The sequence below is a fragment of the Tympanuchus pallidicinctus genome, unplaced genomic scaffold (genome assembly GCF_026119805.1).
Source record: "Tympanuchus pallidicinctus isolate F22 unplaced genomic scaffold, pur_lepc_1.0 scaffold1, whole genome shotgun sequence".
In the NCBI taxonomy this organism is placed as follows: Eukaryota; Metazoa; Chordata; class Aves; order Galliformes; family Phasianidae; genus Tympanuchus; species Tympanuchus pallidicinctus.
The window spans coordinates 53,884,099-53,895,008 of NW_026294618.1; the positions used below are offsets into that span (position 1 = coordinate 53,884,099).

The 10,910-nt window shown below is 38.1% G+C and overlaps 1 long non-coding RNA gene across 1 annotated transcript; it reads left to right on the top strand.

Annotated features, from left to right (window-relative positions):
• Positions 1-7,387: 7,387 nt before the first annotated feature.
• On the top strand, positions 7,388-9,473 carry LOC128082075 (uncharacterized). The gene is made up of 3 exons (XR_008207540.1): positions 7,388-7,648; positions 8,122-8,190; positions 8,352-9,473. It is a non-coding gene; the product is annotated as an uncharacterized LOC128082075 (long non-coding RNA).
• Positions 9,474-10,910: the final 1,437 nt, after the last annotated feature.

A 10,910-nucleotide genomic window follows, 5' to 3' on the forward strand; every position in this document is an offset into this window, starting at 1 on the left:
TGTGATTTAGAGTTAACTTCGCACACATAATGAGAATGCAAAGTGGGTCTCCAAGATGTTCTGTGGAGCTTTTAAGAAATCAGCATGAGAATACAGTTACGTTTATCTATCAGCACTTGGGTTGTGAACACATATATAATGCATGTACACACAGATCAGAGCACAGAAGCAGCATTCTCATGTTATGAGTGGACCACCCAGAGAAATACAGAAATCTATTAATTTAGCTTATCACTTAATCTCCAATTTAGCAAAACATTTAATAGTGTCGTGAATTTTTCTATCATGAAGGAAGTGTTACAGTCATCTAATCTCACTTCCCATATTGCTAAGTCTAGAATTTTACCAAGCAAATCTGACTTACACATCCACGCATTTTATGGAACATCTGGGGAAGTAATTCCTATTGTAAAAGTAAATAGCAACAGAAAGAATAATTATCAGACTTAGGTTCATGCAATTATTGTATCTTAAGCAGTTACCTTCTTAACACAGTGCCTTTTGTGAATGGTCCTGTGCTTAGCCATGCCCCACACTACACACCACTCTCACTGCAGACTCCACATGACCTCTAGGCAGGAAAATCTCTCTTCTGAAGCCTTAATGGAAGTGTTGTCTGAGCAAGCACAGACCCTGAGTGACACGTGCATCATTCTGTGCATGGACGAACATCTGAAAAGTTGGCTCAGACCACACTGGGCAATCTGTGAGAGTTGAACTTGACACCTAACAGCCAGACTCGCTTGTAATTTTGGTCTCACAGTGGTGGTGATTCCTGCTATACGACCACAGTTTTAACCCATTAGCCTTACTTAAGCGGCCAGTTCTCATTGGCACAGGAGACACTTGGACTTGTATTTCCTTTCCCTGCATTCTTGCTGGTGCCTTTGCCTTAAGGAAAATAAAAGTCCTGCCTTGTGCCACTTCATCATTTGTGCTTATGCAACTGTTTGCAGGGTTGTTAAGTGGAGGAGGATTAAAACTAACTCCACCTGTTTCTCTATTCCATTAAAAACATTTCCTATTCTATTAAAAATAATTACTATTTTTCCAAATATATCAATGCTCCTTCTTGGAAGCTGTAGATACATTTGAAAAAGAATGATAAGTTGGAGTCAGTATGATAAATTTTCCTGTTTTCTACTTTAATTACTATTAAAAAAAACCTGAAGAATTGATTCTGAAAATAATCATTTTTAACGATTTTTTTAATGACTAAATAGTGCCAGGATATTTTAACTCCCCAGCACTATTTAATGACTTTATAATTATTATATTTAGTTCACATTTGGAATCAAAGTTTGCTTTCAAAGAAAGGGCTGAGAACAAAGGATCTGGAAAACATATCATCCTAGTTATCCTCTAATTTCTTTTCCTAGCAAAAACAATTACTTTAATTAGTTAAAAAAATAAGTTGTTTTGTCTTCTGAAAACAACCCATTCTCATGATTTTTATTTATTGATTGATTTTGCCTGGAGCTCATTAAAGCAAGTAGCACCTCAGTAGGCCAGCCAGCAGTAACAAATGCATTACATATATTTGTGCACGTGCATATATGTTTAGGCTGGAGATAGCTTAGCAAATTATGCCACAGAGGAGCTCTCACTGTTCAGTGAGAGAACTCCATGGAAGACCTTGGGTTACTAATAAATCCTGAAATATTTAACAAAGCAAATAAGTAAATAAGTAAACAAAAATAACATAATATCCATGTATCCATTGCAACTAGGATATAAACCTGTCTCTGGTCAAAAGGCTTCTGTTTTCTGAGATGTGCTGTAGAATCCTGGACAAATTTTGTGTAACGCTTCTCATTTTGGGGCTATGATGCTACCTGGATAGGTCTAGATGAACTACTTTATAATTTCATTTTGCCACAACCAGTTGTTTTGCGTGCTGCTTAATTTTGAGTTCATCCCAGAATTAGTTGTGTTTTATATATCCAGGGAAAGAGCTCATTTTTTTATTTTACTGGACAAAATGAAATTATGACTTTTTTTTTGTGCATACAAATACATCTAAAAATTAACCCCAAACAATATTTTGTTGTTCTTTCCTTCATCTTTTCCTTTACTATGTCTTTTTATTATCGAATACTTCTTGCCCCACAAGCTTCTGACCTGGTAAGTCAAATTCTTATGGCTCTTTGTTCCCATGTACAAGAAAATAAAGACGCTGTCCTTACATGAAGGAAGGGAGGACCAGACAACACATTTGGATAAATGCCTTGTCAGCTTCCAAACATCTTGTTAAGTTCTGTTAATGTCTCTCTGCCATGCATGAGGCTTGCATCAAGTGCCTTTTTCAACAGCATCATTGTAGACAACCATTTATCAGGTGTATATTGTATGGCAGCACAGTGTTTGGAAATTCCTTTTGCCATATGTTATTCATGATCCTTGCTCGCAGCCTTCATTTGTCAGGGGATTTAGATCTCAGCTGTGTTTAGTTTTTGGGGCTTGAGAACAAGTTGACCCACAGGCAGACACCTAATGATATAATTTGTTCAGTGCAAAAGGTTTGACTGCCCTCTATCAACCCCTGTGCAGACAACTCCTTTGAATACAGTAATGGATGACAATATCAAAAGCATAAATCTCGGCAAACTTCAAGGTTTCCTGGAAAACGTGACTCTTAAACTTTAGGCACATAGACATTTGGCACAATGTCAGAAACTTTCTGGACTATTCATTTATCCAACTCCGGCCAAAAATAACCAAAGACTCTATGTGTCTGTTGATTTGTTTTGAAATCCATTCAAAACGGCAAAGAAGTTAAAAAGTAAGAGACGGCAACTGAGAAACAAGACTTCTGAAGTATGAAAGATCCTTTTCTGTATCTTACAACATATGGTGCTAACAAGCCAGGTCACGTCCCTCGTACAAAATGCTTTCTGTGAACCCAGTGTGGTTAAATTAGCAAGTAGAAATCGCATAGTTCAGGTTCCTTATGGTTTTAGAAAGTAGTAAACAGAGGCCTAGCTGAAGGAGCTGCGTTGGGAGAGAACATGCTGACAACTGTGGGCTCACCTCTAGGGTCAAGGCGACTCAGCCAGCATAATTGTCTCCTCCTTAAAGCCTGTCAGCTTCAAGAATCCCCATTTCCCCTTTTTAAGCTCTGACCCATTCTTAACTTTATGCATCTCGTGTGACACCCCCTAAGTTTTTAATGTTCATCTTCCATGGATGCTCCTTCTGCTTTCCCCTACACTTCCTCTTCTAATAAGAGGAGGAGAAGAATCCCATCCTCTTACTCTTCAGAAGACTGCTCAGCTTTCCTCTGTCTGTTCCTTTGCTATACAGATTGCTCACCCTTCATTCCATGCATAGAGGGTGGTCAGCAAACACTGCAATGCTGTACTTTGTCCTCTCATTTTCTTGTTCAGACCTTCTGTTGCCCTGCCTGCACAGACTTGTAGCACCAATGAATATCCCCGGCCCCCTCTACAGCTGTGTCCTTGATAGCACAAGTCAGCAGTGCTGTCATTCTGTCATTGTTTCATTGAACACCAAGCTTCCCACCACTATCGTGTTTTATTTAAAATTATGAGGAAATGGGAGGCTTGCTTTTCTTCTTTTCTTTCTTTGTTGTTGTTGTTAAGCAGTCATTTTGGGCAACTTAGTGGCAGCACGGACACTAGGGGTCTTTTTAACAGCCTGAGTTTTTCTTCTCTAAGTTCTTCTTCACTTCCTTTTATGCCACAATGCTTACACACCTTAGCAGGAATGAAAAATTAACTTTTTTTGTCACAGTTTCATTCTGCTCCTCTTGTTGAATAAGTGAAGGAGTAAGTAGTATTTTGCAACTACAAAAGCCTTTTTTATATTTAACTGCACAAAAAAAAAAAAAAAAAAAAAAAAAAAAAAAAAAAAAAAAGCTCTTATTTCAGAATGGAGCCCTTGGATGCACAACACAGTCCATGTATCCATATAATAACACTACAAATTCCAAAACACAGTGCATAGACAGTATGTGAAGAATTTGTGGCAAACTATCTGGAAAACAAAATGACATCATCTGAGTTCCAGCAGCTTCTGCAGATGCAGATCTGAAGATGCAAAAAATTCTCTGAAAGCAAGATGCCTATGGAGAAAGGAGGAAAGACTATGCTCTACTCTTGAGCAGAAATTTCTCTGTAGACTGTAAATATTGGAGTTTAATTTTAAGGTACTTCACTTACTCCTTAAGGGAAAACACATTTTTCAGTGTGACTGCTCTATATGCATGAAACAGAGGCAGAGAAGGAAGGCCAGCTGGCCATAAAGAAGTAAAGACGGGAGCTGAACAGATTACAAGGAGATATGGAATGAAGAGGGAACGCAAGCAGCAGGTTTTAACTTTCAGAAGACAGAGCAATAGCTCCCCATCTGTACTTAGCTTGAAGACCGCTGTTTCTCAGAAATGTGTCTTCAGCACTGATATATAGAAGAGATTCTGTGTTCTAGGTCCTATCTGTTTACTCCAGTTATAAGTGCTCTTTTTCCAACAGTGCAATGAAAAAATGCTGTTTAATTCTCCGAACAAAAGGTGCCTATTTATTTTTACACAAAAAACAGAGTATTTCAATAAACATGAGATGGCAATAAGCATGCAAGAAACACTATGTTACTCTTACTTTTCCATACCAGGTGCTTACTGAATCTTCTACAGCTGTGCAAACAAACAAAGTTGGGCTTGCCTATGCATGTGATACCTTCGAAAAAGGAATGGTCTGGGGCATTAGTTCTAGAAGAAGAAACATCTCATTGCTAACCAAGAACATCCTTATTGCTGTGTGGTCCTCTAAGGCAATTCACTTAACAAAGCCCCAGATTTTGAGATGGCAAGATAATGTGAGGATAAATCAGTTGTCAGATGCTATCAACGTGTAAGTTCTTTATTAACAGTAAGCATCATTGCTGCATTTTTATATTTGGGAATGGGAGAAGTAAAGCTACAGAATTTAGTGCAACTGAAACTTCACAACGTGTGTAGTTTGGATCTGCCCAGGAACTAAGCTATCCCAATCTTCTTCCATGAATTATTTGGCAGGCTTTCTCCCTCTTCCCCACAAAACTGTCAATTTTCAGTAATAAATCTCAGTTCTGAATCCTCTGTTCTAATTCTGCATCCAGGCATGACATAAATCATTTTATTACCTCCAGTGGACGTGTGCTGATTTCTGCCTGTTCAGCATCCCATCTCTGAGTATTTCCTGATATGTGCTGTTCATTTTGGTTTGAGTAGACCTCAATCCTCTATTAATTAAACAGAGTGATCATCTGTAGAAGGCATGATATGATTCCCTTATTACAAAGGAAACTCCTTTTCCTTTCAGATTCCTGGTAGAGTTTGGCAAGACTGCCTTTCTCTTTTTCTCATCTCATCTTGAAAACCCCTCCAAGCTATTGTCAGTCATGTCATGTGTTACGGGGAAATCTTTGCCAAAAAAAAAAGTTGATTTTGTGGTAGTTGGTTTTACATGAAACAATTCTCCCTCAGCTAATCAATGTAAGGGCAAAAATGAGGTATGATGAGGGAATCAGTTGGAGAGCAGTATTCTTCTGAGGAGTCTCCACTTTCTTCCAGAGAAAAGGGAAAAACTCACTGGGAAAAAGAAGCTGTTGTTGTAAATGCAAGTGATAAAGCTTTGAAGTGAATTGAGATGATGGCTGAAAAGCTCTAAAAGTATCTGGTTTCCAAAAGTTATTAGATCATATTCATTCAGAATTTAATACACTGAAAACTGGTAGAGTGATGGCAGGAGGCAGAAGGGATTGTAAGGATTGTGTCTTTTGCTATTCATAGGAGAGGTCAGGACAGTTCTGTCAGTGTTTTCTTGGGGGAGGGGGCGCGGTGAGGAAGAGGGGGAACTACCCCTGCCTTCAAAGGGAAATAACATAATTTGACACATGTGAATAATAAGTCCAAAGACAAAGGAATGCCTTTCTGGAATAATCTTTGGGGACCCCCAAAGTGAGGGGAGTGTGCATAGTGGAAGCAGGGATTCTGAGAAGGATGACAAGGCGTGGGCCTATTCAACATTTATGCTCTTGACTTAGTCTTGCTAATAGGACTGAACTGGCCTAATAGGCCTAAAATCCCTGGGGTTATGGTGTGTTTGCAATTCTAAACAAATATTTCCTCAGTCTTGTCAAGTTCATTAACTCTTTATGAATGCATCCTCACACATTGTACAAGCTAAATCATCAGGAGCTGCCAGCAGAATATTGATAAAATATATATTTCTGTACACCAAGAAAGTGTTAACGTTTCATTTCATCTTTCTTCTAGTTAACAGATTTGGCATCTTCAGGGCAGGGTCTATAAATTGGCACATCAGCATTGCGATTAACAGATCAGAGTCAAGGACTTCTTCTCAATAAAGTAGATTTTTGACTTTCACCTCTGTGTGTGGCTATCATTTTTACCTACTATAGGAACAGCACAGGAAATCCAATCCATTTTTCATTTATTCTTGAATGAGCCAATGTTACTTTATCTAGAAATTACATGCCATGACAAACAAAAATACAATAAATATGTCATTATAAAGCAATCTATAGAAAACTACGTAAAATATTTTGAAAGAGCCAGAATCATTCAATTGTAACACGTATACATTAAAAGAGAATGCCTAGGAACAGATTTTTACAGCGGAGTCAATTAAAAAATTCTTCAAAGGAAAGATTTGGTAAATGGTGTCCTACCTTAAAGAACTTAATCTGGTAAGAAAGTGAGCGTTGGGAAGTCTTGTTTCAGCTGACAGGCGTGAAAGGAAGTCAGCCCTTCAATCAGTGAGAAGATTCTGTAATAGAAGAGTATTAAGAGTACTTATTTTCCTATGTATGTATCTTCATATGAATTCAATTGGATGTTAATTGTATGTGCTGTGAAAGAATGATTGTATTATGCATTTGGGACATACCTAGTGACCACTAGCACCTTTTGCTTATACAAGAAACCTTAACTTTTCTCAGCTTTTCTTCTAATTCAGGCAAAACCAAACAATTCTGCCCTTTCCATGGGAAGGAACATAGTGAGGTAAACCCCAGGGCAGTGATGTACGGTAGTTTACAGCCAGTGTTACTACAGCAATGAACTACGAGCAACTTATGTTCTGTGTCCTTCCAAGGACAATTTGCAGTGGATTCTGTGGGGCTGATTGATGTTATCTCTGTATCTTTTTTGACACAGAGAGCTGAGCTAGATATTTTTTTTTAATTCCTCTTCTTATTTCAGTTGGCTAATTCTTTTGGAAACTGCATGGATTGAACATTCATTTACTAGAGAAGATGGGGTTTTTTTCTTACTGTCTGTGAGGTCAAACAAGAAATAGGATATGCGCACAAATAAATACACATTTACACATGCTTTCAGTGATGGCTGTATTCATTCTAGGAAATTCAGATGGGTTCCCTCATGAAGAAGACTGAGCAGTATGTAAAATAAATGATTATGTTAGGCTATTTATTTAGCCTCCCATTAAATCTTTCACAGGTATTATGTGATCAGAAAACCACTGAAAGATTCCTACAGCGTTTGTAGCTTCTCAGAAAACCCACGAGAGAAGATCTGTAAGGAAATGGCAAGAGTGTGTGGTTGACAAGACAAATGGCCACAATTTTGAAATGGACCTCAGGGAGAGGACATAAAGGCAGCACAAAAGTAATCATAACCATATCCATTTAATGTCTTGAGCGCTGCAGATTTTTTCCTCATGGCCTTCCATGAGCTCCCATGCTGTTGCATGCTCACAATAATCCCACAGAAAGGGCAGTCACTGAGGCGCTGTGAGCATGGAGGGCTCTGCCTCCTCCAGCCAGGCTGAAGGGAAGGGAGTGGGGAAGGATCATGTGCTGATACAGGGGAAGCAAAGAAAAACAGAGGGAAAGAGATGTGAAACCTGATCCATCTAATAACATCAAGACTGATAGTGATTTTCCACTCTATCTAGCAGGTCAGATGATCTTATAATGCAGTGTTAGAGAGAAAGATGGAAATATTTTCATTTTCTCCCAGAGTCAATATTTCCCTAGTTGAAAATTAATCACTGGAAAAGAAGTTTAAGGGGAGTCTGTCAAGGTTTATTTAGGCTTCAAAATAACTTTTTAAAACACTGGCTTTTGTTGTTGTTGCAGGTTTAGAGGTCAGAGTTTCCCTCCACAGCATTCTTCTCTTGACAAATGATCTTTGCAGCAAGTAGACAGGTATTTTTTTTATTTTAAAGTGACTTCCTGTGTGTCTTGCCATAAGCAAAATGTTGATATGGTGGAAGAGGTAGAGCACCCATAGCCAGTTCTGTTTATGTCTCACCAATGAAACAAGAAAGCTTTCATTTTTTCTGATGATTTTTTTTTTTCCTTAAAAGATCACTGCAGTGAATCTTCATCTAGCAACCTTCCACTTAGTTGAGAAGTGACTAGTTGAATTAAAATAATGCCTTCTGAAGTTATTTACTCCTGGAACCCTACAGCAGACTACTTGACTTATTGGCAGCTTGCTGTCATCCATGGATGTAAAAGATATAGAAATTTGCCAACCAGATATAAATTGCAAACTAAGCCTGAAAGAATATCTGAAGAAACGATGAGAAGAAATTTTTCATCTCTGAAATATTTTTAATCAATATTTTTACAGGACTCTTTGTCTGTTTCAGACAGAAATAAGAAATAGATAAACCAACAAGTCTACCCAATCAGCAGTATCTAACTTGGGTTGCAATTCCATTATACAGCTACTTTTGGAAGAAGCCTGAATCTAAGTACCTGAAAGAAGCATGAAATAGCAGTTTTTCCTCCATCACTTCATTCTCAAAACTGAATCAGATTATGATTCCACCCACAATAAAAGAAACTGGGGGAAAAAAAAAAAAAAAAAGGAAAAAAAAAAAAGAAAAAAAAAGAAGGAAGGGAAGAAAAAAGGGGAATGGGGAGAAGAGAACAAAAAAAACAAAACACCCAAACCAATTCACTAGGGGGAGGAAAAACTGTCTGTCCCTCCAAGTGGCTTAACAAGAATGGAAGGCAGAGACTTTACTGAGGGTCTGTGATTACAAAATGTTATTTCTTCTTATCATACATCAGAACACATCTGTAGAAATTTTCTGGCTGAGATGCCAGAGATGTTTTGGTTCCTTTTATCATCATGCATTGATTATTTCTTGTTTGTTCAAGGCTTGTTTATGGTTTTACATTTTGTTTCTTCAGTGACTACTTTATATATTCACTGGTAGGTACTTAGTTACTTAGCAGAACATTAAAAGTGTCTAGCCATTGTATTCAAAGGAAGCTTTGAGAGTTATTAAGAATAAAAATATTAGTGAGTAAAAAGTGTTTTAACTCCAGAGTGTTGCTGCAATTTCTTGGCACCCTCTACTTAAGAAACATCTTAAGAAACATCCCAAGAAGTTACCTAAGAGTTACAAATTTTCATCTATGTGCACTACAAATTTAGTAGTGTAAATGTGTAAATATACTGATCCTATATGCAATGGAAGACAGTAGAATGGAAGACAGTAGAATGGAAGACTATCTTGCTCTAAGTGGCAACTGTAGCAAAGCACTGTACTGTTTCTTATCTGGAGCCTCAAATCCACCTGGATGTGCCATGCCTTCCAGGCTGCCAGAGGAAACTTCATACAGGTTGATATAAAATCTGCTTTCTACAACTAGCAGCCACTGTTTTACACCACAGGCTTAAAATCTAATCTGTGAAAATCCAGATACACATGAGATGATTGCGTATGCTTCCGTGTGTATCTTGTTTGTTTTTCAAGGATTCCCCTATCAGTCAATTACTGGCACCAGCCGAGAGGCTATCTGATAGGCTTCTGCAAAGCATTGCCCGTGTTCCCTCTATGTGCTCAGAGGGGCTACATGATGCACGGGTGGGCTGTTTGCCATAAAGCACTGTTATTCTATTAGGAATGTGGCTCAGCCTCTCTGCAACTGGATGTGGGCAGGGAAGGGTGAAGTGGGGAACAGGGGAAGGGTTGAAATGAAGGACCAGACTGAATTCTCTGGGAACCAGGGATCACAAACCATGAATCATGCAGGAACTGCAGAGCCAAACGTTTGCATGAACGGAGCCCTTAACAATTAATTAATTGTTGACTTTTACTGCCTGTGCTGCAGATGTGCTATCATTTCTACAGAGCAGTCCCTCACCAATCTCTTTAAGTTGTTTACAAAAGTAACTGGTAAATGAAAAGAAAAAAAGTCCTTGTATGAAAGTTCTTCCACAATCGCACAGATGTGTAGGCGTGCACACAATGAAAATAGGAAAAAGGTTGAAGTCTGCATGATGTTTGATTTTATGAGAGTTTATGAATGTCTCTTGGAAAAGATTTCATGTCTTTTTCTCTCATGCTTCCTGGATTTTGATGTTTCCCATAAAAAAAAAAAAAAAGGCAGAATATCCCTTCATTTACAAAATGAGTTGGATTTAACTCTATAATTTGTAAATATTTATACATATTTCCCAAGAATACATGGGCTGAACTGCATTTTTTCCTGATTACTTATATGCCTCAATATATCATCTTAGCTCCCACATCTTGTACTTGCAAAACTGAACTTTCAGATGAAAAGTCTTTACAAGAATGACAACAAATTGGCAGGCTGTTGCAAAAGAAACAATCTAAGTGGCTTGCAATTCACAAACCTGAACAAATGTGATATGAAGATATTTTCCATTAGTTTTTCAGGTTTGTGACTGCAGAAGGGCTCTCTGACATTAGACCCAAGTCCTACAAATTAATATACTTACCATCTCAAATTTTGTTCAGCAGCTATTCCACTGCATTCAGCAGGGCTACACTTATATGTACCCTTGTACTCTATGATTCTTGTGAAAAGCATCTGCAGGAATAAAGCTCAGGTGATCTGAAGCCTGTGTGCAACACAGAGTACAGGAGAGTCATTTCATT